The sequence below is a fragment of the Pinus tabuliformis genome, chromosome 5_1 (assembly GCF_031772625.1).
Source record: "Pinus tabuliformis cultivar Carrire ecotype Pingquan chromosome 5_1, CPIR1, whole genome shotgun sequence".
NCBI classification, from domain to species: Eukaryota; Viridiplantae; Streptophyta; class Pinopsida; order Pinales; family Pinaceae; genus Pinus; species Pinus tabuliformis.
In genome coordinates, this window is record NC_142305.1 from 32,246,169 (window position 1) to 32,267,323 (window position 21,155).

At 38.1% G+C, this 21,155-nt stretch overlaps 2 pseudogenes; both read right to left on the reverse strand.

The window, feature by feature from the left end:
- Window positions 1-17,076: 17,076 nt before the first annotated feature.
- LOC149163356 (cyclin-U4-1 pseudogene) lies at window positions 17,077-17,895 on the reverse strand (annotated as a pseudogene).
- Window positions 17,858-19,266, reverse strand: LOC149163357 (DEAD-box ATP-dependent RNA helicase 36 pseudogene; annotated as a pseudogene).
- Window positions 19,267-21,155: the final 1,889 nt, after the last annotated feature.

Consider the following 21,155-nt stretch of genomic DNA (forward strand, 5'->3'; position numbering starts at 1 on the left):
TGATTAATGCTTGTATTTCCTATTTCAATAAAACTTACTATCATAAAATTAGGAGAATACCCTCAAAAATCTAAAAAAAATTAAGTTTTATGATAAGTTAGAATAAAATCACTCCTTAAAACATGTCGCATCTCAAAAAGGGTAATGGATACCTTCCCACAAGCGGAATTCTAAAACTGCGAAATTGTGATACGAAATCACGCATCGAAAAACCCTCATCACATCGCATGTCTTAACATCACCTATGCTGAAGTGCCTTAAAATGCCGATATTTGATGGCGCATCTCGTGAATCGCATTTCGTAGAAAACACATTGACAGATGCTTGCCACACGTAAAGGAACTGTGATTTGCTTGCAATATTGCGATATTGCGATCTGCGATACTGCGATCTGCGATATTGCGAAGAAAATCGCAAAATCGCCTTATCGTAGATGTGCATGGCCTGTTTTTCAAGAAAGATTTTTCCATAAACGAAGGCCTAGTTATGCCCATTTATGTTAATTAATGAGTTAGTTGGAAATCATTAATAAAATATGGTTTTGATCTTATCAAGGAGCCATTTCACGTAAGGTGATATATTTTATATGTTTTCCACATTTAAAGCTTTCGCATCACCTTTTCTTATCATCGTTCTCACCTCATTTGTAAACTGCAGGAGCGAAGAGCTAAGAATTATACAGAGCAGAGTTCAAGATATTATGGGAAAGAAAGGTAAAGCTCCTAGTTCTGAAGATAAAGAGATGACTCCCTTGTACACAGACACCACCTGTAACAAAGATGCCGGTATTACTACTTGGGAAGGCATGTATAGTTTACTTGAGGAAGAAGATCCCAAGGTAATGGAGGTTACGGCTACTACAAGCTCACACGGGTCTTCTGAGGCATCTATTACAGATCTAGCATGTTCATTCTTGCACAGGATAGTGGCAAGGCCAAAAATTCTCTCGTATATGGACATGGTTAAATGAGTACTACATAATTCTAATATCACGTATAGAGAGTTTAAAGCTCAGAAACAAGAATTTATAAGTCATTCTTTCCACAAAATTTAAGCTTTATATCTTCTAACAAAAAGCGCGCAAGAGGCGAAAATCGCACCACGGAAACCTGGATCAAGAAACAAAGGCAATTTCCGATGCGCGATTCACGCTCACTAGGAAAAACCCCTCGAGATGGAAAGCCTCAAATTGATTAGTCACTTGTAAGCGCGGAAACTTGTAGGAAAAAAAAATTAAAGACGGAAATTAATACTGGAAATCAAAATTAGCGATATTTATCAGGTATATCATCAAGTGGTATGTAAACATCTACCAAATGTGCAGCATCTGCAAACAAGTTGGAGACAGAAGGCTCAAGAAAAGGTAGATTCAATCCAAAGGTTAACCAAGTTGAATTGGGATTCTTACTGGGCGTACTTGGTAAAACCACACAACCAGTGCATGACTCTCAAATGTGTCATCAATTTTGCTGAGAAGATGGCACCAGCTCTTATCGATTCTGTTTTCACAGGATAGCTAAAATTGGAAGTTGGCCAGCCAACTCTCCTCAAGCAAATGTTGAACGCTTGCAACTTCAAGGAACATATACATAGATAGTTAGTTATTAGTTATTAGTTATAGTTTTTCTTTATTTTTGCCTGAAATGAGTGTTTGGTCAATTTAGTGATGTCTAAATTGCAACTTTTAAATGTCAACCTGGGGCTCGTAAGCTGATGAAGTGAGGTGTACTATATGTACTTAGATAACCATTTTCTTAATCTTTTGTCGTTTTTAGCTTTTTAAGTTTGTTTTCGAATGTATCTTTCCTACTGTGATGTGATGGAAGTAATAAAGCAAGTGAAATGTGGATGATTGTGGTGATCTCTAAATGATTTCTCAAAACTTGAAAAGTATTCTACAAGAAAGCTTTGAACAACAACTGCAATAAAATCAACTCTTAAAGGAAAATAAAGACATCAAGTAAAGGACTAATGACATCGGCTCAGTATCTCTGCTGCTGATTGAAAATGAAAATGAAATCTATATTAAATCCTACTAAAAGAAAAGACAACTATCTCACACTATTTCAACTCTTCAATCTTAATCTTCTCTATGAAAAGACATCATGAAATGTTAAGCAATGTGAAATCTAAGTGAAACTACATAAAAGAGACTAGTCACAACACTTTAACTTCCTCTTAACCTTTTTGCCTTTCAGCTGAATTTATCATGTGAGAAACAGTTATGAATAAGTCAAGTAATGTGAGTTCTAAAGCAAACTAAATCAAGTTATACTAAGTGATATTTTGGCTCCCAATAAAGTTATTTGATTATGGAAAAGGAACCATAAATAGATGAACAACTTGATATCTAAGAGCAGAAAGTAAATTTGCAAGTTAAAGAAATGACAGTAAGGAAAATCAAAACTGCAAAACAATGAATGTCAGCAACATAGACAAGACGATCACGCATGCCACTAGTTATGAAAAGAAAAGAAAGAAAACTGTCCCGGGCTTGCCTAAGAAACCTGCATAACACACTGATCAGTCATGAACAAAAGTGCAGAAATGTAAATCAGCAGAATTCAAAGTTTATGTACAGCTAATATACATGTTGAAAAGAAATAAAAACGCAGCAATTAAAAGACATCTGTACAGCTATTATACATGAAACAAGAAAGAGAAATGCAGGAAATTAAAGATTACTATACAGGGCTTCAGCAAACAGGGGCCCTCTGCCTACTTCAGCCGGTTCAAGGAGCAGTTATACGCTTAAGTGTAAAACAGTCTTCTCATGTATTGACAGCAAATGTAAAAGTACAGTGGGGAGCTCAAAATTACAAAGTGATTACAACAACGACTAACTATCCAGCGTTCAAAGACGCTTTATTTATAACAGAGGAAAGCAAACTAACTTAACGAAAACTAAGCTATTCAAGCAGCCATGTAAAAACACGTAATCTTGCTGCGTCCTCGGATTTAGGCAATGGTCGTTGTGGGCATTCAATCTGCTGTTGGATTCATGTTTCCCACTGTCTTCGTGGCTGAGGAAGATGCCACCTGTTCCTCACGTGCTCCAAAACAAAACACGCAGAGCCGTGCCACCGCCAATGACTTATGTTGACCGTATTTGCCTCCTCGTTGACCACGGGTTTTTATGACCGGTTTGGGTGAGCTGGAAGGACACACACCATGTCCTTGGTTCCACGAACTTGCCCATGTGGCTCTTCTTCCCGGAGGACACCTGGAACATATCATTTAATAAAACAGCTGCGGAATCCGGGGTTGGCTGCGGAAACCGGGATCAGCTGCGGAAACCATGTGTGAGCTGTGGAAACGCAGCACTTTGAACCAAAATTCTAAACCAACAACAGTCATTAGCATAATTAGAAAACCATGTAAAAAGTCCTAAAATACAATGATTTGAGCAATTTGATGGAGGGAATGAGTGGCAAAAGAAGGAAATGAATAGGAAAAGGAGGCTGAGAGGATGTGTAAAGAAGTGCAGGTTTGAGGCTCAACATACCCCCACTGTGAAGTTGTTGCATGTCCTCATGCAACCAAAACTTTGTCATTGTTTTTCAATTCATGTGCTCAGATGCTTTTGCCAAAACATCTAGCCTTCTTCTCTTTCTCCTTGCTGCCAAAATTGTCCTTGGTTTTCTGACTAAACACCTGAATTTCAAATTGATCAATGCCCTGCTCAGCTTCTTACATTTTCTCTTCAATTTTCTGTTCTTCTTCTGCCAGAGTCCTAAGTGAAGCATGGTATTGTCATGGACAATTTTGTCCACCTTGCTTTGTTCTTTCAATGCTTCGTTTTCTTGTTTAATATGCCGATTCAGGACTTCTAGCTCAAACACCTCCTGTTTTAAAGATTGGACCTGTTCATCAAGAGGAAATATAGTGCTTGGACCTGCAACTGATTGCTCCAAGGTCTCCAAATAATTGTATACCTCCTGCTGGTCAGGGTCAATTTCAGGTGTTCTTCTTGGGCTATGTTCAAAATCAAATTATGTTTGAGGTTCTGGCTGAAAGGGACTCTCTTCACGTGGAGGAGTGGACTCAACACGTGGAGGACTCGACTCAAGGTCAAGCTGAGTTGGAGCCTTTTCAAGTGTACCTTCCCCCAAATCAATGAAATGTGATTGTTTTTCTTTAGTCACACTCATTTTTTCTTTAAGTTTACTGCTTCTTCTCACTTGTGCACTAGTGCTCTTTTGCTGGGCACTCTGTTTTTCTTTCTGTTTCTTCTTTGAGAGGGCAGCAGCTTGAAGTTGTGCTAGTCTATCAGTCAAGGTTTGAGAGTCTTCTTCTACTGAAGGTTCAGGTGATGGATATGATTCTTGAACAATTGTTTTCCCTTTATCCTTTTTCTGTTTCTTGGTTTTATCTCCCTCTTCCTCTTCTTCTTGAGCAATTTCTTGAGTTTCTACTGTAGGAGGATCTTGGGCTGCAACATCTCTTTCTCTTCTCCTACTTCTTTTTGGGATTCTAGGGGAACTGCTAGAGGCTTCAGTCACCTCTTGGAAATGGTTTCTGATTAGAAACTTTTCCCATGTATCCTTGTTATTCTTCAATTGCTCTTCTATGAGAATTCTAATGAACCCGTGATGATACAAGTGGGGTTCAATATGGCCTACATGCTTTTGGACAGTGGAACTCATTTTCTTTAGGCTTGCTAACAGAAAGTAGGGTAAATTGAGGGCATGGCCTTTCATGAAATTCATCATAATCCTTGCATGGTACATATACATAGTGCCAAAGTGGCCCTCACATGTGATAAACTTTTGAACAAGTAATAACAATGCAGTCCATTCTTCCTTAATTACATGCACAGGAATTCCTTTGGTAAATATTGAAGTGTCCATACCTGGGTTCTTAAGCATGGCTTTCCATCCCTGATCTTCCAGCCCTCTGTTCTTAAACCATCTTTCTCCCTCCTGAGGTAGACTGGTTGTTGTTGCTATGGTGTTCTCTGTTATTGTGAATTTCAGGTCCCCTACTTCCACGGTGTGTCCATTGAAGGATCGAGCAAATGCTTTCATTACCTCCTTATTATACCTTCTGAATTTTTTAATAAACTTCAACCACTTTTCTTTCTTTAATGCTTCCTTCGTCTGTGGATACCCTTCTAAATACTTCGAACCCTCAGGTTCAGCTCTAAGCAGCTTCCCCATCTTCGGCTCTCAACTTTGGCTGAAGCTCTGACTGTGTGTGGGTGCTCAAGGAGGATGCTCACGGGAAAAAAAAACAGGTGGATTATGGCTGTAATTGGAGTAGCTGTAACGTAATGCAAGGCGTATTGCAGAACTGTAATCGGGGTTTGAAACAGAGCTGTGAAGTTTGCAGCGGAAATGAGAGTGGAAATGGTGTGAGTACGAGGGAGTAGAAGACAAACATGAGAAATGAGTTCAATGCATGCGGAAATGGAGTGATAAGTGGACGGAATAACGACCGAATCCTTTAGAGTCGGGTGGCTTACGCACATGTCTCAGCGTTGGCTGTGGAAATGATGGTAAGGAGATCCGTGCTACATTGGGTTACGTCACAGAGGTACGGTCAGTAATGGAGGAGCAGCCCCGTTTCAAGTTTTGAATTAATGATGTTTAGGGGACCGTTAGAAAGGTATGAGGTGGATGAAGCATTATCGTGGAGGAGGAGTGGGATGATCTTGCCGAATCATTGCATTTAGTGGCTCTTTCCATGATTTAATAACTATGCATAAAATGACATTAAATTGTTGTTTGGAAAAGATTTTGATCATACCTTCATAAGTTTGCCATTTGTTGATTAAGGTTGCTGACCCATTATTGCTTTCTGATCTTGCAGATGCCTCATATCCTTGCTGCCCTTGGTGATGATGATACCTCTGACTGTGATTTTTGAAAACAGAGTAATCCTGGTTGTAGAGACAGAGTGTGCTGGCTGCGGAAATCGTTTCGAGCTGCGGAAACTGGTGTTAGCTGCGGAAACTGAGACAACACCCCTTTAACTGCACAAAATAGTTAGAAAAAGAACTAACTGAATGAAATAGTCCTGAGAGGGACTTTTATTGATGGAATGGAATGAAATGAATGGAATGAGATGGAAGTGAAGTGGAGTGAAGTGGAATGGAGTTGAAGTTGAGATGGAGATGAAGATGGAAATGACAAGTGGAGTGAAGATGGAGAGGAAGAGAGATTTTTTTTGGAAAATATAGAGTGTCAGGTGTCCCTGATTTTCACTCTACATTTTCTGTATAAGACTGCCAATCTATGATTGGTTTTCAGGCTTATACAAAAGATTTTTTCTTTTTTTTTTCTTTTCTTTTTTTTTTTCAACTGAAAGAAACAAAGACTAGGCTGATGGAGGAGAAGAATTCTTCTCCACCAGCCTCATTGCAGAATTTTCTTGAAGCATTTTGACAAAGTCCTCTTTTGAGAGTGGCTTATGATAAATTTTCAATCGGTGGCCATTCACAATGAGAGGAGTTTGAAGCTCATCAATAGTCTTGACTCGAACTGCTCCATTGCTAAAGACTTCATCAATCTCATATGGTCCAAGCCAATGAGTTTGAAATTTCCCTTTGAAGTCTTTAAACTTGGAATCAAACAGTAACGCCCAATCTCCCTTTTGAAACTTTTTCTCTTTGATATATCTGTCATGCCACTTAGCTCTTTGGTGCTGAACTAGATCGGTTCTTAAAATTGCATCTTGTCTTATTTCATCTAGCTCATTCAGCTGCTCCATTCTGTGCTTTTGGGCTTCTGATAGATTCATCCCCAACTGAACTGCCATCTTGAAGGTCTTGACTTGAAACTCAATGGGGAGCAAGACTTCTTTCCCATAAACAAGTTCATAGGGAGAATGTCCTGTTGTGTTCCTCCATGTAGTTCTATAGGCCCATAAGGCTTTAGGAAGCCTTTCTGCCCAATCTCTTCTGTGGAGATGAACAGTTTTGGTGATGATGCTCTCAAGAACTTTATTTGTAGATTCCACTTGACCATTTGCTTGCGGATGGTATGGAGTAGATTTTCTGTGCTTGATTTTGTATTCTTCCATCAGCTTCTCCATCAAGTTAGATGTAAATTGACTTCCCTGATCTGTCACAATTTCTCTTGGGACACCAAAACAAGTAAAAATATCCTCAAAAAGAAATTGAACAACTGAATTTTCAGTGACAGAAGGCAATGCCTTTGCTTCTACCCATTTAGTAACATAATTAGTGCAAACCAATATATACTTCTTTTGTCTAGATGGTGGATTAATGGGTCTAATGAAATCTAAATCCCATTTTTCAAAGGGTTCGATGAGTACCTGTGGCTGTAATGGAATTTCATTTGAAAGAGTTGGTTTCCCAACTCTTTGGCAGCTGTCACACCTTCTAACATATTGTTTTGCATCTTTGAAGAGAGAAGGCCAATAATATCCCAAAGAAAGGATTTTATAGGCAATCCTCTTGTCAGCAAAGTGTCCACCGCACGGTTCATCATGACATGCCTTAAGGATGTCAGGCATTTCATCTTCCCGAACACATCTTCTGATCACACAATCTAGCCCTGTTTTGAACAATTCATTAGAAATCCATGAATAATGTGAACTCTCCTGAATAATTTTCCTTTTCTCATTAGGAAATAAGTGTGGAGGTAGCTTCCCTGTAACCAAATAGGTAGCAATATCTTCATACCAAGGAGTTTTAGTAGTTACTGCAAACAAATATTCATCTGGAAACTTATCCTCTACAGGAGAATCTTCGTTAGTATTTTGGATTCTAGACAAGAAATCAGCTACTGTATTTTGTTTTCCTGGTCTATCTAACACAGTAATATTGAATTCTTGTAAAAGTAAAAGCCATCTTGTAACTCTGCCATTAGTAACAGGTTTGTTCATGAGATATCTAATTGCAGAATGATCAGTATGGACAAAAGTTTCATAGCCAGTTATATAGTGTCTAAACTTGTTGATTGCATGAACAACGGCTAAGAACTCTTTTTCAGTCACAGTATAATTTAACTCGGTGGGATTCAAATTTTTACTGGTGTAGTAAATGGCGTAAGGAATTAAATCCTTTTGACCCAACACAGCTCCTAGAGCTGTATCTGAAGCATCTGTAGAAATATGGAAAGGAAGTTTCCAATTTGGCCCTCTCAAAATGGGTGCTTCAGATATTCTTGTTTTCAAAGTTTCAAATGCAGATTGACAGTCAGGATCCCAATTGAATTCACAGTCTTTTGTAAGTAATTTGAAGAGCGGAGATGCTATCTTAGTGAAGTTTTCAATAAATCTTCTATAATATCCAGTAAATCCAAGAAAACTTCTAACATCTTTTTGACAATTTGGAATAGGTAACTTGGAGATGACTTCAACTTTTGATCTATCAACTTTAATTCCATCTCCTAAAATATGATGTCCTAAAAAAATCCCTTCAGTAAACATCATAAAGCATTTTTCATGACTTAATGAAAGATTTGTTTCTTTACATCTTATAAGGACTTTTTCCAAATTTTCTAATGCCTCTTCAAATGAATTACCATAAAATGTAAAATCATCCATATAGACCTCTACACAATCATGAATTAGATCAGAAAAGATTCCTAGTACTGCCCTTTGAAATGTTGCGGGTGCATTACATAATCCAAAAGGAAGTACTCGGTAAGCAAAAGTTCCCCATGGACAGGTAAATGTGGTCTTGTCCTGATCTTCAGGTGCTACCTGAATCTAATTGTAACCACTAAAACCATCCAAAAATGAGAAATACTTTTTTCCTGCTAAAGTATCTAATACTTGATCAATAAAGGGTAAAGGAAAGTGATCCTTCAAAGTTTCTTTGTTCAATTCCCTATAATCAATGCAAACCCTCCATTTACCATTCTTTTTAGGTACTATAACCAAAGGAGAAACCCACCGGCTATCTGAAATGGGGTAAATGAAGTTTACATTAAGTAACTTTTGGAGCTCTTCTTTCACTATCTCCCTAAGGTTTGGATTCATCCTTCTTTGAGGTTGTCTGATTGGTCTACTATTTTCCTCAATGTAGATATGATGAATGCAAGTCTTAGGGTCAATACCTTTCATATCAGTATACTCCCATGCAAATGCAGTAGAATGTTTTTGCAAGATTTTGGTTAGCTTTCCCTGTTGTGATTTTTCCAAGTTTCTGTTGATATTCAATGTTTTTCATGGAAAAATCTCAATAGCAGAACTACCAAACTCTTCCATAGAGAAAAGAGACATTTGTCTAGATGATAGACACTCAATGTCAGAATCCAACTGAAATTGTGTGTGGTCATATTCTGAAGATGGTTCAAAATTTTCTAATGTGTTCAGAATTTGACTATCTTCACTAATCTCAGAAATGGTAAAGACAGGTTGTATAGTATCTTCATCATCAACCCACTCATTATCCCCTATTTCTGTAATTGCTTTTGCTGGAGGATACAGATTGAACTTCTTTGTCGAATTACCATCAGAAATATACATATCCCCAGACCTACAACTTATGAAAGCATCAGCTGTGGCTAGCCAAGGTCTTCCTAAAATAAGAGGATGTCCTCCTAGATTACTCTTGGGAGTTAAAATCATGAAATCCACTGGATATTCCCAAGAGTCTAGGGAGACTGGAATGTCTTCTAATACACCATCTGGTTTAATAATTGATCGATCTGCAAGTTGTAATAAAGTAGGTGTAAAAAGAAGATTAGGAAGTTTTAGTTGTTCCATAGTCGTCTACTCATGATGTTGATAGCAGCCCCTAAATCAATCAAAGTATTTGGTATTTCTACCCCATTGATATGTGTTTTGACAATTGGACTACCGGAATCTACATATTTCTGCATAGTAATTTTTCCCATCATGATATCTGCAATTTTTCCTACCAGGTGGATCCTTCTGGTATCTCTTGGTTTCCTTCCTGGTCTTTTAAAACTCAACTCCTTTATTGTTTTTGCTAGAATAGGAATCTCCTTAATGGCTTGTAACAAGGGAATCTTGATACAGACATTCTTCAATTCATCTAGAAAATTATAGTCAGGCAACCAAATTTGTTTTTCCACTCCTTTGTCAATTTGTAATCTTTCAGGAAAAGGAGGTGTGGATAAAGATGCAGGTTGCTCAACTATGGGAGTTGTGGGGGTTAATTCTTTTTCTTTTTCTTTTTGAGTGTTTGGGTTTTGAAGAGATTCTTCAGAACCCTTATTGGCTTCAAGAGACTCTTCCTCAAAAATGCTTTGCTTTTGAGCATTTATAGAAGGTTTATCTAAGACCCTACCTGATCTGAGTTGTACTTCATTGAGAGGAACAATCATATAGGTAGGAAATTGTTGTCCTTCCATCATGTAGGCATTTTGAGGGTTTTTATTATTGGGGTTTGGCAATGGCTGAGAAGGAAGTTGATTTGACTTTTGTTGAAATGGAAGCAAGAGTTGAGAGTTTGGATTTTGTTGAGAAGGTTGTTGTTGTGGAAATGGCAATGATAGTTGTGGATTTTGATTTGGAAGTTGTGGAGCTTGTTGGTTTTTAAAAGATGGAGGATACTGGTAAAATTGAGCAAATCTCCCATAAGGATTTTTCATACCTTGTACCCAAGATTGAAAAGGATTTTGAGGTTGGGACCAAGGTTGTTGCCAAGGATTCCAATTTGGTTGGGGTTGAAAATTCATAGAGTTGCTAAACCCCTGATTTTGTTGCCCCTGCCAAGGTCTCCTTGCAACAAAACAGAGAGATTCGATTGTATTTGGATCTTCTTGAAAGACAGCTTTGAGCCCAGGAATTGAAGGACAATCCTTGGTCTCGTGATTTTCTGAACAAATTACACATGTTTCTACAACTTTTGCATCCAAGGGACATTCCCTTAGAGCATGTTTCTTCCTACACTTTGGGCAAAAGATGGCCAAAGCCTCAGCTTCTTCTTTCTGCTTATTGTGAATCTTAAGGGTGTCTAGTTGCTCACTAAGACTCCCTAAGATATCAGTTTTGAATTCATCAAGCATGTTGCCAATCTCAGCCCTACTCACCGATCTAGTTGCAGATTTATTTGCTCTGATGAGAGAAGGATCTCTAGGCCCTTTTTGAGTTTTAGATTTCCCCCTTGAGAGATGGACACATAATTCTGCTATGTCAGAAAGTGGAAGTTGAGATACATCTCCTTTTCCCATGATATTCAAAAGATCTATCCATTCATCTCTAATGGCTTTTAGTAAAAGGGCTTTCAAGGTCTACTCATCCAAGTTACTCATTTTTGCTCTTTTCAGATTATATTGAAATCTTTCAAGTAATTCCTCCAAGTTTTCATCTTCTTTTTACATCATTTTGAATACCTCATCCTTGTGATTGGTGGGCATACAATAGTCTAGGTACCTATCCAAAAATGCCTGTTTCATATCATTCCAAGACCTAATGGATTGAGTGAGTAATCCCATGAACCATTTCAAGGCTGCTCCTTTCAATGTTGAAGGAAACAGTTTGAGTTTTTGAGAGTCATCCAGATAATCATAAGTTCGACACACTACCTCAAACTCAAATAGAAATGTTTCAGGGTCCTCATTCCTAAACCCATGAAAGTTTGGGAGGACAGATGGTGAGATGTTTTTCATTGTGGCTCGGGAGTCCTCATCAACTATAGGAAACCCAAATTAGTTATCCCCATCCCTATTTCCTCCAATGTTACCTCTACCTCCTCCATTGTTTCCTCCTCCTCCTCTACCTCTACCAAATCCAGTTGCTCCTTCCTCTGTCATGGTAGTCTCCCTGGAGACTTCAGAGTCTTCTGGTTCTTCTACTAAAGGTGTATGAGGAGGAATTTCTCCCTCTTCTTCAGATGATTCTACTTCTTCAATTACAATTTGTCTCTCTGTAGAAGAAAGGAAAGGATCTCCTTCTAATTCAGATTCGATGGAAGGTATGGGAGAGTCGACTCCTGCCTCTTGAATTCCAAGAATCCTAGGGCTAGGAGTGTAAGTTGGAGATGATGGAGGTGTCTCTTGTCTATTCCTTGAAGTGGATGGAGTTGTAAAAATCAAACTCTTGGCTCTAGCTAAAAACCTTCCCCTAGAATCTCTTGCTTTATGCATGTCATTTTTTATTTTTCTTCAAGTCGGGCTAACAATTCTCTTTCTGATCTTCTAGGTCACTCTAGGTGCAAGAAGAGAGCATACTCAAGAAACTATTAAACCAATAACTCTCTCTTTTCTGATCCTCCAGATCACATTAAGTGCAAGAGGAGAGCATACTTTGAGATGTTATCAATTTTCCTTCCTTGAAATTTTCTTGTTTTTTTTTTTTTAAGAATTTGGCTACCTAATTTCACTTCCCCGGCAACGGTGCCAAAAATGTTTGGTCAATTTAGTGATGTATAAATTGCAACTTTTAAATGTCAACCCGGGGCTCGTAAGTTGATGAAGTGAGGTGTACTGTATGTACTTAGATAACCGTTTTCTTAATCTTTTGTCGTTTTTAGCTTTTTAAGTTTGTTTTCGAATGTATCTTTCCTACTGTGATGTGATGGAAGTAATAAAGCAAGTGAAATGTGGATGATTGTGGTGATCTCTAATTATTTCTCAAAACTTGAAAAGTATTCTACAAGAAAGCTTTGAACAACAACTGCAATAAAATCAACTCTTAAAGGAAAATAAAGACATCAAGTAAAGGACTAATGACATCGGCCCAGTATCTCTGCTGCTGATTGAAAATGAAAATGAAATCTATATTAAATCCTACTAAAAGAAAAGACAACTATCTCACACTATTTCAACTCTTCAATCTTAATCTTCTCTATGAAAAGACATCATGAAATGTTAAGCAATGTGAAATCTAAGTGAAACTACATAAAAGAGGCTAGTCACAACACTTTAACTTCCTCTTAACCTTTTTGCCTTTCAGCTGAATTTATCATGTGAGAAACAGTTATGAATAAGTCAAGTAATGTGAGTTCTAAAGCAAACTAAATCAAGTTATACTAAGTGATATTTTGGCTCCCAATAAAGTTATTTGATTATGGAAAAGGAAACATAAATAGATGAACAACTTGATATCTAAGGGCAGAAAGTAAATTTGCAAGTTAAAGAAATGACAGTAAGGAAAATCAAAACTGCAAAACAATGAATGTCAGCAACATAGACAAGACGATCACGCATGCCACTAGTTATGAAAAGAAAAGAAAGAAAACTGTCCCGGGCTTTCCTAAGAAACCTGCATAACACACTGATCAGTCATGAACAAAAGTGCAGAAATGTAAATCAGCAGAATTCAAAGTTTATGTACAGCTAATATACATGTTGAAAAGAAATAAAAACGCAGCAATTAAAAGACATCTGTACAACTATTATACATGAAACAAGAAAGAGAAATGCAGGAAATTAAAGATTACTATACAGGGCTTCAGCAAACAGGGGCCCTCTGACTACTTCAGCCGGTTCAAGGAGCAGTTATACGCTTAAGTGTAAAACAGTATTCTCATGTATTGACAGCAAATGTAAAAGTACAGTGGGGAGCTCAAAATTACAAAGCGATTACAACAACGACTAACTATCCAGCGTTCAAAGACGCTTTATTTATAACAGAGGAAAGCAAACTAACTTAACGAAAACTAAGCTATTCAAGCAGCTGTGTAAAAACACGTAATCTTGCTGCGTCCTCGGATTTAGGCAACGGTCGTTGTGGGAATTCAATCTGCTGTTGGATTCATGTTTCCCACTGTCTTCGTGGCTGAGGAAGATGCCACCTGTTCTTCACGTGCTCCAAAACAGAACACGCAGAGCCGTGCCACCGCCAATGACTTCTATTGACCGTATTTGCCTCCTCGTTGACCACGGGTTTTTATGACCGGTTTGGGTGAGCTGGAAGGACACACACCATGTCCTTGGTTCCACGAACTTTCCCATGTGGCTCTTCTTCCCGGAGGACACCTGGAACATATCATTTAATAAAACAGTTGCGGAATCCGGGGTTGGCTGCGGAAACCGAGATCAGCTGCGGAAACTCTGTGTGAGCTGCGGAAACGCAGCACTTTGAACCAAAATTCTAAACCAACAACAGTCATTAGCATAATTAGAAAACCATGTAAAAAGTCCTAAACTACAATGATTTGAGCAATTTGATGGAGGGAATGAGTGGCAAAAGAAGGAAATGAATAGGAAAAGGAGGCTGAGAGGATGTGTAAAGAAGTGCAGGTTTGAGGCTCAACAATGAGGACGGTCATTTAAACTACATCCTACATTTTTGTAATAAATTATTTTTAGAATTAGTTAGTAGTATTTAAGCCCTTCTCATGTATTTAGAGAAAGGTCCAGAAATTTATCAAAAACTTGTCCTCAGAACGTGCACTTTTGCACTCTCCGAGGAGGTTTTGATAAATGAATGGAACAAGATCTATTGATATCTGTGTTTAATATCTACTACTGATGTTGCACTTCTGTACTCTTAGTGGATGTTGGATTAAGAAGAAATAGATCATTATTGCTAGAGCTCATGAGTAGAACTAGTTAAAAATGGTACTTTTATCTCTTAACTATTTCTGCTTATGTGTTATAGTGATATTCAAGTTTAGTTATTTATATATGAATTCTTAAATGCTTGAGTTATCATTTGGCACTTTTGTACAGTGATAGCTATTTATTTATGCTTAATATATGAGTAGCTTATTATGCAATATGTTTTTCACAACTATTTCATCTAACTTTTTATATGAAATGGTTTATCTTTATTGAATTCTTTTCTCATAGCAGTTGAATGATCTTTATTACCAACTTTTATTTCATATCATTTTAGATCGCATAACGGAAAGATTACATCCCGGGTTAGTTTAGAATTAGATATTTCTATTTATTAGATTATAATTGCATGTTGTTAGATTAAATTTAGAATAAAAAACATTTTACTTAGGAACCATTAGGAATGAAATATCAATTCTCAACACACACACACATATATTGGGAAACTAGTCCCATATCCCCAGTTAGACCCACTATACCAAATGGAAAAGGAGATGCTAACCAAGGTCCGGACCAGGTGGGTATCCCCCTTGTTGTAGACAGATTTTCGAGGCTTCAACATATTTAGTGCTAGAAGGAGGGCCCTGTTATCACTCAGGTTGTTCCCCAAAAAGCAGTGGAAAGGGAATACGGCCGAGGTAACCACTAACCAATCTTTTGGATGCAGATTCTAGCCAATCTGCAGCCAGAGAGGGCTCTCTCTTTGTAATTTAGCTTTGTTTTTCTATATGTTAGGCTAGTTATGAAGAGCAAGTACTCGTTTGATGTTTGGATGGTGACATTCAATAGAACAGGGCTGCAAAATATGAGAAGTTCAGACCATTGGGTTAATGGAGTGAATGAAAATAAACTTTTGGGTATGGTTTCTTTGGCAAAAAGGAGGAACTATAGAGCAAGATGACTAACCATGGAACAATCGTCAGGCTGGAATAAGATGTAATGGAGTCAGGGAATGAAAGGCAATTAAGGATCCTTCATTATGCTAATAGAGGGAAAATGAATAAATATTACCAAGGAGCAGTTAAGAATATCTTAATTATATTTAGAGTGTAAGAACTAGGGAGACAGGAGCAATCAAGAATTCCTGCCTATGCTAGTCCTGAAGAAAACATAAAAATTGAAAGGAATTGAACACAAAGTACAACAAAGTAAATTATGGGCTATTCTTGTTTCCTGCAGTTTAGAACATGATACTTAGATGATATGTAAAATACAGAAACAGTAAAACCTGAGTTAGAAAAGTTATTGATCCATGAGATAATCCAAGAATTCTGCAACATGGGCTTCAGCCATCAATTCTGTTATCTCAAAATCAGGCCCTGGAAGGCTGCTGACCAGGAAGACTTCAAGTAACTATTTCAGACCTACTTTAGGTTGAGGCTTAGCCTCCTCAACCTGAGAGGGCTCTCTCTAAATGGGTTAATGATTTTCACTTAAGATAAGATGGCTAACTCTTTGTGATATATCTGTGATAAATATGGATGCTGGAAAAACATTAAACAAGTTTCCATTGGGCCTATGGAGTCAACAACACCTCAGTAAACAATGATACTGCCTTTACATAGAAGTCAGGGCATTCAGCATTTGAGTATTCAGAATATAACACATATGGAACCACAGCTCATAAATGCATACAGGAAATCAGAGCACAATCAGTGAATTCTGAGTGATTATACATCTATGCAACTGTAAAAAGACATTAAGGAAAGGATAAAATCACACATTCTGAACATAGAAATCCTTCATGAATCCTGAGAAGTAAAGCAGCCCAATTATATTACTGAAACTCTGTCTTTACATAAGCCAAAACAATGCTCTGTTATAAAATTTCCCAACCCTGATTACCTTTCTGTTTCAGCTATATATAGAGCTCTTATTCTAACTGATCGAGTTCTTCCTCAAGCATGAGGGGAATTCAAAAACTACTTCTAATGACACCTATTAACCCTTAACTAACTAATAAATACAACTGACTGCTGACTGGAGTTTTTAGAGATCTAAATCAAGTAGGATTCTAACACCGTGTTATGCTAATAATAGCCTTGATTACAATGGTTCTTGTTCTTTGACATCTGGTTCCCTTCTGGCGGTGGCTGTGATGGATGTTTGTAGCTGCTTGCTGGCCTTTAATGTCGTATCCTTTTACCTTTGTTGAGAAACAGGAAACTGTCCCTGTTTTTATGCCTTTGTTTTCCTCAAAGATATTCGGAAGTAATTAGCCATGTTCTTTATCCTTTAATTACCCAAAATGGAGTGCCACGTCCTTGATGTGCTGTAAGATTTTCTCATGTACCTGAAAACATAAAGATTCTTTAAGATCCTTCCACCAACATGAATGGTAGAGCTGATTTTTCACGTTGATATACAAAAGGGGCACAAAATATTTGCCCACAAGCATCTAAACAAGAAGCTCCAGAACTTCTTCCTCACTACCCATAGTTCATATTGATTTACTTGCAAACATGCCTTCTGAGGTAGAGGTTTTTATTACTTCTTGATGGTACCCAAAACCTGCAAACCCATATTCATGGAATGTCATTCAAGATTAAACTGCTGGATGAAATAAACAAACAACCTAGTAGCAAGTTATCAGAATAGTTCCTCAAGGGCAGCTTCTCCTCAACCAACACTGATATTCTTGACTGCAAGAAAGCTGCTCCTTATATAGCACCATAGGTGAACCTTGGCACCACTGATTGTCCTTTTGTTTCCTCTTTATTATTTAAGCCATTGCGACCACAAACAAACTGGAGAGGTCGCTCGATTTGGTAGCCACCACCAACAGCAACTTCTTTCTCTAATTTCAAGCAATAGCTTTCAAATGTACTGACTGTTACTTGCAATTTAAAGTCCAGATTAAATAAAAATTCAAGTTCCAATTGTTTCATCTCCAACGTGCTGACACCCCCAACTTTTGCATAATAAGCATTGTTAAAGAATGCATCATCAACAAACTTTGCTACAACCATTACACTTGTGATAAGACGATGAACATTCAAGGAGGTGATAGGAACCTCTGGTTGTTGATGGATGAATCTATCAATGTACACATAAGCAAGAGTAAAGCATGATGGGCTGCAGTTTGAGTACTTGAAAATTCTATCAATGTAACTTCGAATGCTTAAGTTGGGTGCTCGGAGGCCATGAAAAACTGTTATTTTTTCTTGCTTCTTAGTAGCCTCTAGTAACTTTTCATTTCTTTGTACAACTCTATCTAGAAGAGAGGCCAAAATAGGCAACACACGGGGACTTTCACAGAATCCTACTTCAGACTCACTCAGGTCCAGTGCTGAATATAAATCTGCATTGGAACCTTCCTCAACCATGTGAACTGAAGAATCCATGTAAATAATATGCACGTTCAAGAACCCTAATACTTTTCAGGCACTTCTAATAAAAGCAACCAGTAACTACCACCAGACCTTATCCAAGCATTCTAGCCCGGTGGAAGCAAATTGCTGAAGTGTAAACGCTGCCGCTAAAACTCTAATTAGCATCCATGAACTTTCCGCTCCACCCACCGATATTCCAACAACAGCTTCTATATCATGTACAAGCTTCACTTGATACTGAGTCACTATGCTCACAGCTTGTCCTCCCCTTCCATATCTCGCTGTACGACCTACACGGCGAACATAATCTCGAGGATACCTTGGTATATCATAATTGATGACAAGATCAACAGTTGGTATGTCAAGACCACGACTTGCTACATCAGTTGCTAAAGAACTGGAACCTGCCCAGATTTGAAACGCTGAAGAGCAGCAAGCCTTGCAGATTGTGATTTGAGAGAATGCAATGCCACTGCCTCCAAACCAAGTTCATCCAACAATAAACTAAGCAGATGGAAAGTCTGTCTTAAATCCCTCATATGCCTCATAAAAGTATGCTTTGTCTCCAGATAAATCATGCAAGGCTCTTAGATCACCAGTCATTGTCGCTGAAAAGAGAAGAGTTTGACGTTCAGTGGGCAAACACCGAAATACTACCTTCAGTTCTTCTTCAAAACCCACATCCAGTAAATGATCTGCTTCATCCAAAACAAGAAACTTTGCCCTGGAAAACACTTTGGGGACATTAGGATAGTCTTCGAGGAGAGACTTGATACGCCCAGGTGTGGCGATCACAACATGGGGTCGCTGCATCAAGGCTTGGGCCTGACTGATCATATCCATCCCACCGATAACGACCGTGCACCGCAGACGCAGAGGTGATCCAATGGCTTTGAATTGTTCGGCCAGCTGAAAAGCCAACTCCCTGGTAGGAGTGATGACCAGGGCAAAAACGCCATATGGATTCTCCGCTAATTTATGCAGTATGGGCAGTGCAAAGGCGGCCGTCTTACCACTGCCAGTCTGGGCCAAACCCATCACGTCTTTTCCTTTGAGAATTTGAGGAATACAGTGCTATTGAACCAAGGTGGGCTTCTTCATCCCGAGCTCCCTGCATACCTGTATAGCCCGACTACCACAATCACTTGGTTTTCACGTACAACCTGCAAGAGATCATCTCGAGTGGAGTATATCGGAAGATACTGCCGCTGTTCATATAGTGTCTTTGATTTTGCAAATTCGCTGACTGCTTCACCTTTTTCCTTCATGTGTGATGCAACTCGTGCTTCCTCCTTAAAATCAATTTCACCCTCTGGACCAACTGCTGCCTGGTCTGCATCTATCTGCTTTGCTGTCTTCTCAACCCCAAGTATATTTCCTAGTTTAGATCCTGCAAACTCCCAAAAGCGTTGCCGTGATTTTTTTATGCTCTGTTTCTCACGGATTTCTCTTACTAGTGCAGACCCTTTCCGGGAAATGATAGCCATATCTGATGTTGGATGTTTTACTGGCATAATAGGCTCTGCCTGTTTTGTGAACACAACACGTCCATCCAGAAATGGAGGCTTTGTATCATGAACAAGAAGAATAACTCTGTTTGCACTTCTGTTCCTCGGACTGCTCCAGATCTCATTAGCTGGCGGTCTTCCCACTCTATATTGTCTGCACTCATCTGCGCATCTTCTTTCTATGTGCGAGAATCATCTTTGTCCCATCTTTCTGAATCAATCACTTTCCCAGTTCAGACTCCCTGGATGCTGAAAAGGAGAAAAAGACTTTGGCATGGAACCAACTGGCGAACTACTTCCAGCAAAACTGCCACTGCCAAGACATCTAACGACCTAATGATGAGGATAAGCGGTCGGATATGGTAGACGAAGTGTATAGGCTGACAATTGTTGATGGATTTTGATGGATATGACAGCTGTGAAAGAATGGCTATGGATTCGAACAAATCCCAAATTTCGTAGCGCAGCCAGTGCAAAATATGAATTATGCGCTACGAAAACACCTAAAACATGTTGCGCTGCGAAATTGTTAAAAAGGATTTATGTGGTGCAAAACCACTTTAAAATGATTACAGGTGCTACGAAATCCCCTAGACAATTTCGGCTTTGAAATGAGTTTGGACATATGATATCCATGTGAGATGTGAGACCAATGATAAACTAAAACAGAGAATTGACCCCTTTATACATACCAACAATACTCTTAACAAGACTCCTATTCAGACTATTTAGACTCTAAAACCAAATGGAAAGACTAGACCCAACATTGACACCAACCCTTTGGCAAATAATCAAACTAATTTGAACAATTTAGAAATTTTTCTTGAGTGATAACAAATTCCATAACCAGAGAGTTCATCAGCAAAGCATTCCAGCAATCCTTATTCAGAAGGGTTCTCAAAATTTACAGCGCAGGTCCAGAATGATATTCACCAACCAACAATAATACATCTCTAAGGGATGTATTTATACAAAAAGAGTTACAAAATATCTCATAGAGAAAATATCAAGCAATAACTTTATCCATCTACTTCTTCAAAGGAAGGAAATGACATTGAAAACAGAGCATAATGAATGCGGGAGTAATTTCCGTTGTACTGGCTGCCTTAGGTGGTCAGATATATTTGACTTTTTTAACTCAACATTTCGGCTGGTAGCTGTCTCTTTATTTTGTGTTCCTGTGTTGCTATCTTGGCTCTTTCATCTACGCTTGATTCCTTAAGTGAGCTACAGTTCTAGCTTGATTGCCTTCCTCTATTGTTTTCATCTTTATAATATGTGGCACGCGCATTAAATTTGATAAAGAGTAATAGGTAAAGAGTATCAGTAAAATATTGAAGATAAAAATTGATTCTGGCACATAAATATTAGTCAACTTAAAGAGCTAAATTTGAACTGCAGACATCCAGTACAATCACAATAAAAGGGATAGCATGATGCAATTTTCCATTTGTCTCTATCTTCATGCTTGAAGATATTTTTGATTTCCTAGATTAATTCTCAAACTGTTATGAGATATTTTGTAATATTTTTTGTATAAATACTTCACATTTCGAAGTAGTTAGTGTGGATTCAAAGACATTTCTATAGACATTTTCTTCTCAAGTTAAGGAGCTACTGTATTGAGACTGGATTGGCTTGTTGGATCAAGGAATAAAGTAAAGAAATTTCACAGGATTCTTGTGTAAAGTAGAAATCAAATAAGTATTATCTCTCATGTTTATTATTGTTTCTTTTCATGTTTAATAATAATCACATGTGTTTCTATGAAATCTAAACGATAAACTAGGAATGATATTTTAGAACTAGCTTTAATGCTCTCTGTCTTGGCTGTTTACATTCTCAATGTTTTCTGCTAAACTATCTTA